Source organism: Solanum lycopersicum, chromosome 11, assembly GCF_036512215.1.
Source record: "Solanum lycopersicum chromosome 11, SLM_r2.1".
NCBI classification, from domain to species: Eukaryota; Viridiplantae; Streptophyta; class Magnoliopsida; order Solanales; family Solanaceae; genus Solanum; species Solanum lycopersicum.
In genome coordinates, this window is record NC_090810.1 from 42,660,281 (window position 1) to 42,670,480 (window position 10,200).

General features: G+C 35.3%; 1 long non-coding RNA gene across 3 annotated transcripts; it reads right to left on the minus strand.

Annotated features, from left to right (window-relative positions):
- Positions 1 to 9,808, minus strand: LOC138339697 (uncharacterized). 3 transcript variants are annotated; one of them, XR_011212540.1, is made up of 3 exons: positions 6,702 to 7,651; positions 3,293 to 3,352; positions 1 to 218 (listed from the first exon to the last, which is right to left on the minus strand). It is a non-coding gene; the product is annotated as an uncharacterized lncRNA (long non-coding RNA). The 3 variants fall into 3 exon arrangements; XR_011212541.1 differs by lacking the exons at positions 1 to 218; positions 6,702 to 7,651 and adding exons at positions 1,484 to 2,735; positions 9,067 to 9,808; XR_011212539.1 differs by lacking the exon at positions 1 to 218 and adding an exon at positions 1,484 to 2,735.
- Between the last annotated feature and the right edge of the window lie 392 nt (positions 9,809 to 10,200).

Below are 10,200 nucleotides of genomic sequence, written 5' to 3' on the forward strand. Positions count from 1 at the left end.
TAAATATTTAGAGAATTTCATCGTCACAAGACAACTTAGAGACGCGATATAATATCTTAGGGACACAGCCCTTTACATTTAAAGAAAAATACATAATAAGTCTTCATATTAAAACTAATAAAAACATAAACTATGTCCTCGAATATATGAGGACATACCAAATTTTGAGATAGTAGATTTTTTGAGCTTCGCCTTCAAATCATCCAAAAGCCTCCAACCTATACTTACAGAGTATAGAAAAGTATGGGGTTAGTACAAATAATTTACTAAGTATGACATATGGGAAAACATGTAAAAAGGGACGTTATTAGTATAAATACATTTTCATGCCAATTAAGTAAAACATTCATGAATATAGAAGAAAAAAAAACATAAGAATCGTCATTTAAAACTAATCTAATATAAATTAAAAACCATAAAAATATCAGCGTAGGGTCATAAAAAACTTGAGGTGAAGTTACCAATACCCCCAGCCAAGGCAAAAGGCGAGACAACTTTTGCAGGCAATTTTGAGGGTTCGTTAGTTGGGTCTGCAACCCTAAACACATGAAGACCTGCAGGTTCAATCGACGGACCAAGTTGATGAGACGCCGATCATTCAACTAGCTGTCGACTAGTCCCTTTGGTGGACAGTGCCAGGCAGTTTTGGACTTAAGTCTTGGGCCCTTCTCTAGGGCCCCTTATGGGTACTATGTGGGGTCGTTCCGAACATTAAACCCTAAACATAGTCTTATAGTTATTACCAAAATCTCACACCAATTTTAAGCAAAATGAACAGGTAAAACTCACCTCAAACACATGAAGACACACAAGCACTTTCTAAGACACACTTACCGAACGTCATGGACGTTCTTGGACATTTTGACCTCCAAACTTAACCAAACTTCACACACTTCCTAAGGACACTAATATAATTCATTTTATAACAAAATTATCTCAAGAAACAATTTCGAAGCTCTATTTCACCTTATTTCGTTTTAGGGTGTTACATTCTCCCCCACTTGGAATAGCATTCGTCCTCGAATGAAACGAAAACTTTAAAATCATTAAGGACTCGCTTAGAAACACATAAAACATTAAAATGATGATAAAAAAGTTCATAATAAAATCACAAACTAAAAAGGAGCAAAAATTCACACTTTCACACACTTCGCAACATAAGTAACTTTTGCAAAACATCACAAGTTCAAAATTCACCCTTTTCTTTATTTTATGGAGGCACTACCTTCTCCAACATTAAACATTCTAAATTATAATACTTTTACACACATTGAAACTTCAATTCAAGAAAAAACAAATTTTTTTCAAAATTCATAAAACTTATAGTTAACATCACTATAACACTATCAAACATGCTAGAAAACCAAAAATCTATTCCTTATGCATTTCATCTGAAAGGAATGATCATATGAAGTATAAAACCATATAAACTCATCTCATAACATAAAAACAACAATCATAAAGAGTTAAGACTTACCTTGACTATCAACTCCGGATTAGGTATCCTTCCTAGCTCCTATCCCATAGGAAGGGTTCTTCTTTGGAAATTTAGGATCTAGGGAATATTGATTGAACTCTTTCACTCTTTATTTGATGTTAGGGAAGTCATTCATGTTGTGTAATTTTCTATCACAACTAAAAAAACCATTCTTTTAAGAAAGACAGTTACCCAAATGTTGCTTTCCACAAGTAGCACACCTAGCCCTTTAAAAAATATGGCCACCACCTCGGGAGTGTTGGTTTGGAGCCCTATCTTTTTTTCCATGTAAGAATCTTGGTGGTAGAACCTCTTCTTAGGTTTTTGGTCACTAGAATCATCCGACCTAGGCCTCTTACCGTCTTGCCTTATCTTCCTAATTTTTGACTTCTCAATTTGTTGTGCATAAACCATGAGCCTAGAGATATCTATGTCATTAAGAAGCATTGTCGTATGACACTCTTTTTCTACCAAGCTAGACACTCCCATCACAAATTTGTTCATCCTAGCCCTAGGGTTGGCTACCATAGTTGGGGAATACTTAGAGAGGGTGAATTTGAGAGAGTACTCTTGCACACTCATTCCCCCTTGACGATGGTTCATGAATTCAACAATCTTCTTCTCCCTCCATTCTAAGGGAAAGAACTTATCTAGGAAAGCCTCTTTTAATTACTCCCAATCAAACAGACCTCTTTCTAAGGGTCTTTCACCCCTCCATTTCTCAAACCACACATTTCTCAAACCACACTTTAGCCACATCTTTGAGTTGGTAAGCGACTAACTCCGCTTTCTCCCTAAGGGTCACACCCATAGCATCTACCACGTTGAACACCTCATCTATGAAACCTTGTGGATATTCATCCACCTTAGTGTCATTAAAAGTGGAAGGGTTTGTCCTCATGAAATCCCGAATTCTATAAGGGGGAGTACTAGCATTAGGTTGAGGTCCAACTCCTTGTTATCTTGAGCAACAAAGTGATTATTTACGACATGAGCTTGAGCCGTCATGAATTGGGTCAAATTAATTAGGGCAGCCCTCAACTCAGCATTAGTCATATCTCCTTCAACAAAAAGAGCTTGAGGCATAGGAGGCACTTGAGGCTATTGAGGTTCCGGAGGCACATGAAGTTATTGAAGGGGAACCTCCTCATTTTCTTCCTCTAGGTCAACAATAGTAACTTGGTCAATACGGGGAGGGATCCTCTCATTAGCTACACCTCCCTCCTCCCTTCTAGCAGTTGATCCTCGTATTCATGTCCTATAAACACAAAGAAAAGAGGTTGAGAAAAGAAACCTTATATGACTCAACTCTAAGGCACGACATTACAATAGAGAAGAAAGTGAAACTTCTATCATGCTATAGCCTCTTGTCCATGGATGTGACGCGACTCACACCAACGACAAGGATACAACAAGACGTGTGTTGGGAGACTTTTATACTTGAAACTACTTCCCATAACCTTATGATTTGATACCAAGTCTATCACGACCCGAAAGTACACCTAGAAGTTAGGCAAAACCATTGGGTCATGTCTGGGCGTACTTGTCCCTTTGGGGTCTTGTACCAACTCTTTAAGTATTGTTCATTACATACGACATGAAAAGTAGTGCGTAATTTAAAACTTTTCAAGGCATTTAATAAAAAGCTAGTCTTTCATAAATATTTTGAAAATCTCATCGTCACAGGCCAACTTAAATACACGATATAATATCTTACGGACACGACCCTTTACATTGAAAGAAAAATACATAATAGTTCTTAATATTAAAACTAAGAAAAACATAGACACTGTTCTCAAATATATGAGGACATACCAAAGCTTAAGAGAGTAGATTTCCCAAGCTTCGCCTTCAAATCTTTCAAAAGCCTCAAACCTATACTTATAGAGTACATAAAAGTATGGGGTTAGTACAAATAATGTAAAAAGGGACGTTTTTAGTATAAGTACATTTTCATGCCAATTAAGTAAAACATTCATGAATATAGAAGTAAAACAACATAAGAATCATCATTTAACAGTTAGAGAAGAATTTCCATAATTTTAGCAAAATAAGCAATTTACAGTGAAGTATCAAAATGTTATAGTAAGTCTGTTTTGACTTTTACAATGAACTATCCCATTCTAAAGGAGTGATCTTCCATGGCCTAGCAAAGAGGAAGTGAACTCATTTCCGTAGAAGTTTCCCTAACAAATAATTATCCTAAAACTTCCCAAGGTAAGACATGAAAGAAGTACGCATATGCCTTCTTTAATACACACCAAAGTGATCCTCAAGACTACCCCTTTTTGGATTACTCACCTCGGGAGAGCAAGCCCCCACTCAATGACAATACATTAGAAGAACTCCCAAGCAACCCACCAAGACTTCCCTTTCGGAATGCCTACTTAGTGCTATGAGTAGATGGCGTTCCATACCACCACCTACCCTAAGTAGTACACTCTTTTAGAAGGTTTTATACCAAGACTCCCCTTTCGGAATGTCTATTTAGTGCAATGGATAGATAGCGTCCCATTCCACTACCTACCCTAAGTAGTACATTCTTTCAGGAGACTTAGTTCATTCAATTCATACAAGGCTCACCAAGCCTCCCCTTTCGAAATGCCTACATAGTGAAATAGATAAATAGCATCCCATTCCACAACCTACTCTAAGTAGTACACTCTTTTAGGAGACTTATAACTTTCATTAATTTGGTGGGAGTTAGGTTAACCAACATAGACCATGAGAGCTAGATATAGAATCCCGACATTAATCCCTATCGGATGAGGATCCTCACTTGCCTAGAGTAAGCTCGTTCTCTTAGCTTTTACATGGCTTGCTCAATAGCTACACCTATGCGGGCACATAGTTAAGGGATAAGGAGATTGATACTAAGTAACTCAATATCTACTAACGAGGAGTAATTATCTCAAGAGGCACATTGGAATACAACATATCAACTCACGAAGTGTAACCACCTCTTCCGCATATCCTCTCGGTGCTAGGCATAACCCCACGGATTCTAAACATTCTAAACTATAGGTTATAGATAACTAGTGAGAACAATATCTCAACTTACGATAGGCATGCACCTCCAACCTATTTTAGAAAGCTCTTACGATGTAGTGAGGTTGCTACTGAACACTTCATCTCAACTCACGAAGAGTGTTCACCCAAAAATTTCCCTTTTTGACTTAACTTAGCATCATTTATTCATTTAAGTGTATGTGTGTACTTGTGAGTACACCTTGCATATAAGCATCTTTTCATTTATATTAACTTCTATACATGCTTTAGGCATTCAGTTCATCAAATCATACACTTTACATGCTTCACATAATCATATACTTAATTTAGGCATAATCTAAGCACAACATGTAATTCAAGCTTCATAATGCAAAATATAAGAACCATTTTTATTATCACTTTTTTTCACATATTAGGCATTAAAAGACACACTTACAATGCATACTAAGTATAATCAAATTCATCAAGTAAACACCGCCACCAAGAAAGTGGATCATACCACTCAAGAGCAATTTATAATAACAATTATACACTATAAGTAACTCACCATTTAACCAATTAATCACTACCTATAACTAGTTCCTCAATATTTCATCATACTAAGGCCCTCAGAGAAGTAGCTAAATCACAATAACAACATAAGAAAACAAAAAATCATACCCTACACAAATATATTCATTTAACCCTTTCTTAAACTAAAAGTTGAAAATATGCATAAACATGATTTAATTAGGGTTGTGAAATTAAAATCATCAATTAATACTAGTAGAAACACATTTGAATCATTGAAAGACTTTTACAATAAGACCCATGCTTAAAATCAAAGATAGAAGAAAGTAGAGTTTGAAAATCCTTTTCGAAATCTTTTGGAAATGACTCCTTCAATGGAAGAGGGTTCAAGGATGGACACCATATCTCAAATATAATAAAACCATATGATTTTGATTAATAACCACTTCCAGACCAGCGCTCCTTTCCCTCATTGAGTCTTAGCTCCAATGGTGACTTTGAGAGAGTTTTCTTTGGAGAGGGCGTTTGAATATTTGAAGTGAGGGGTATTGTTTAATTCTAAGACTTAAAACTAATCTAATATAACTTAAAAACCCTAAAAATATAATCCTAGGGTCATAAAAGACTTGCGGTGAATTTACAAAATTACCCAAGTCAAGGCAGCAGGCGAGACAGCTTTTGCAAGCAGCATCGATGACCCTCAACCAACGGACCATGTGTCAAACGACGCGCCATTGGTGAGGGTTCGTTGGTTGGGTATGAAACCCTTATCACCTGCATACCTTCAGGTCCAATCGATGGACCAATTCTACGATCCGTTGATTGGTCAACTGGTCGTTTACTGGTCCCATTGGTGGACATGCTAGGCAGTTTTGGACTTAAGTCTTAAGCCCTTCTCTAGGGCCCCTTGTGGGTCCTAGGTTGGATCATTCCCAGATGTTAAACTCCTAATCATAGTCTTCTAGGTCTTAGGAACATCCTACAAAAATTTCAAGCCAAACGAACACGTAAAACTCACTCAAACACATGAAGACACACAAGAACTTTCTAAGACACACCTTCCGAACGCCAAGGACGTTCTTGGACGTTTTACCTCCAAACTTCACACACTGCCTAAGGACACTAATATTACTCATTTTATAACAAATTAACTCAATAAACAATCTCAAAGTTCTATTTCACCTTAGTTCGGTTTAGGGTATTACAAAGGTCACCATAAAGAAATGCTTTATTCACATCAAGCTGATAGATTTTCCAGTCCTTCTTTATAACAACTTACAAAAGGCATCTGATTGCTGTGATTTTCACTGCAGGGGAAAAGGTCTCCTTATAATCTATTCCTTCTTTTTGTGTATCTCCACGAATCATTAATCGTGTCTTTAATTTCTCCAAGGAACCATATGATCTCAACTTGACTTTTTTACAACCATTTGCAAGTCAAAGCCTTTTTCCATGTGGTAATTCAACTAACTCCTAAGTGTTGTTATGATTTAAACAAATAAACTCATTATCTATAGCAATTTTCCAACGAGGATGCATTACAACTTGATAATAGGAAGAAGGCTTAGAAATTTGACAAATAGAGGTAACTATATTCTGATTAGATGGATTCAAAGCAGTGAAAGAGGAACAATGTAAATAACATGAAGGAGGATTAGGAGAAATCATAGAGTAGGAATTCGCACAAATGTAATTTGATAAATACCTTTGTTTCTGAGAACCCTTTGTGATTTACGCAACAACGTACTCTGTTATGAAGATATAATTAGTGGAATTACTGGAAAGTCAATAGGAGGATAATTTGGTGCAAGAGTAGAATCTGGAGTGGACTATAAATAATCACTGTTAGTAGAAACATGAGACTGATTCTTAAAAAATATGCATCATCAGCATATGAGGTGGAAAACCATTGTGGGAATAGTTTAGTCATTGGACTAGAAAAGGAAAAAGGAAAAATATCATTAATGAATTTAATATTTCTAGAAATAGGGATTTGATTGTTTTGTAGGACCAAAACTTTGTAGCCATTCTTTCCAAAGGGGTACCCGAAAAATATTACTGGTAAAGCTGTCGGACCAAGTTTATCCCTACTTCTAGAGAGTGTAGAAATAAAACAAAGACATCCGAAAGGTTTTAGAGATTGATAGGTAGGAACTTGATATGAACATTTTTTGTTGCAGAACAGAAGATGGGAATGTGTTTATCAAATTAGTGGCAGTAAGTAAGTGATCTCCCCAAAATCTTATGGGAGAATTTGAATGAAACAATAGAGCTCAACATGTTTCCAAGAGGTGTCTATATTTCCTCTCAGCCACACCATTCTATTGTGGTACCGTTTCTACACAACTAGTTTGATGTAAAATTCCCTTTGATTAAAAAAATTGCTTTGGATCAAGACTTGTCCCTAATTCAAAAGAATTATTTGATCTTACAACCATAACCTTAGTGGAAAATTGTCTTTCAACGAGAGATAAGAAGTTTTCCAAAGTAGTAAATGCACTAGATTTGGTCGCCAAAAGAAAAGTCCATATACATCTAGAAATATGGTCAATAAATATCTTTCTCCCTTGTAGGTAGGAGTCTTCTATGGTCCCCAAGTGTATTAGATCAAAACATTGCTTTGAGCTAATAAAACCTTTGGGAAAAGGTCATTTGATTTGCCTTGCCATAGAACAAATAGAACAAGGTAACTCCATTTTATCAATGTTATTCAAGTTCAATTGTTTTATGTGTTTTATTTCATGAAGACGCAAATTCCCTAACCTAGTTGTAGAAGATGCTTAAAGAACATGATCATTTTTATTGATATAATTACTCGAAATTTCAGTACACTTATTACTCAAAAGGCAAACAGATTCACCCTTTGGACCTTTTAATTTATAAGAAATAGACTTAGACATCGACTCTAGACTCTAAAGCAAGGAAAGTGAAACTAAAGACATCTCAGGAAGGAGCTTCCTATGGGGTGAGTTATTCTTCTTCATATAGAGGTCTTGCTGCTACATCACCAAGAACCAGGTTCCTCTTCAAAAAAGGGATTTGTATAGTACAAGCAGATTTAGAAAAGGTTAGATCACAATCAAATTGACCACACAATTGAGAAGTTAATAGTAGATTATGTTTGAATGTGGTGACATAAAAAACATTATGAATCTCACGTTCTGGAGTAAGATGCAAACTTCCCACACAATTCAATTTTACTGTAAAGAAATTGAGTAGAGTGATTAATATTGGATATGAAAGGATTGAAATATTATTAAATATATATTTATCAAAATTCATATGTTGAGATTCTCCAGAATTCATAATCCAAGTATGATGAGTAATTGTAGACAAAAATGAGGTAAAAACATGATAGCTATAATGCATGCCAACAAGATTTATACCGGCAGAGGCCTATGAATTTGTTGTTGTAGAACCTGTTTGGACAGACTAGAACATTTGAATCAGCATCTCACATTGTTACATAAAGAATCCGTGGCTAAGGACGAGGTCAGACATTATTCAATCCTTGTTGAAGTCTTGATCAACAACTACATTAGCTTGATGATTCTCAAAGTTTCCCTTTCTTTGTTTGTTGAATTTGAAGTGAACAGGATATCCAATAAGTTTGTAGCAATATTCTTTCATATGCCTATATTTTTTGCAATACTTACAAAACAATTCATATTTCTTACCTTCAATATTCCTTGGTTGACTAGTTCCCCTGTATTCTCAAGAATTCTTAGTTGTAGTCCATTTTTGTCCAGAAGTCATAAAACCAGATGAGTTTAGTAGTAAGAGAGTTGTTAGACTGAACTTTCCATGAGATTCTTTTGCAAGATTATTAGAATAAGCATGTTCAGTGCTTGGAAGTGGCTTCATCATCAATATGTTTCCCCTCACACTAGTAAAAGCATCATTAAGACTCATTAAAAATTGTATTAACTGCTTATCTTCATCCATTTTCATGTTGTGGGCTTTAGCTCCACAATCATAAGAACATTGACATATCATAAAATTGTTAAGAAGTTTAAATTGGACCTAGATTCTTTTAAATTTGGTAAAGTAGCTTGCTACATCATTAGTACCTTGATTGATGGTGTTGAGTTCTCTTCGCAGTTGGAAAAGCCTTGCTCCATCTGCCTGTCCGCATCACTCTTCAAGCTCAATCCAAAGCTCTCTGGCTTTTTGAGAGTAAAGTACACTTGCTGAGGGAGTTTTGCAGCCAAGCAGTGACCATGTCATTACATCTTTTCCACTGATCGAGTAGTGGTGAATCTTCAGACAGACATTTTAAAGTTCTATTTATGAAACAAAGTTTATTCTTGATTGTGAGTAATATGAGAACACCCCTGTGCCAATTTCCATAACATGGTCCGTCAAAAGTGACATTTGGCAAAACCATCCCTGGATTAGCAGAGGAGGCAAAAATATATGGGTGACAAAGATTTATTTTTAAGAAAGCAACAGTGGTTGAACTTTCTTCTGTAATAATTGGTGTTGCAGTAAAATCGATAGTCATGATTCAGAGATGATCGAAAGGGATTCAGGAGTGGCAAAGAAGGAAAATAGAAAAATATATACGTCTACAAAAGCTCAAGTATCATGAAAATAATTGAAGAGAGAACTAGAAGAAGAAATTTTCTTGTGTATTTCTTGATGACCAACTGTACAAAGAAGTTGTCCCTTTATACAAAAAGAATTCTGACGATCAAATACTAACTCTAAAAGATAAATACTGAAGATAATTACAAGATAGATTATTTACATGAGGATTCCTAGTTACACCAGAATATGATTCATCATCTGAATATACTTGTGTAGGTCAGAACTTAGAAATAATTGAAGCCGAAGTGCATAATCCCAAAGACGATTAAGCTCAAGATGGGGCTGTTTCATTTTTTCCGACAACACCAACAACAACAGAAAAAGATGACATCTTTTGGAGGGGGATAAAATAAACTTTTTAAAAAGTTTTATTATCTAATTCAAGGCAATAAAAATAAATTTTAGCCACAATAATTATTTACATTAACAATGTGTTAAAGTATTTAACGACATTAATTAATTGTCATGACGTCCAATATTACTACAAACTTTAGTGAAATTTACAAAGAATGCTAAAATAAAATTGTTGCTAGTAATTACCTCTAAAAAGAACATATTGAAAGACCATTTAGCTATTATCGTTAATTAATTATTGTTTAAAATAATTTTCAGTG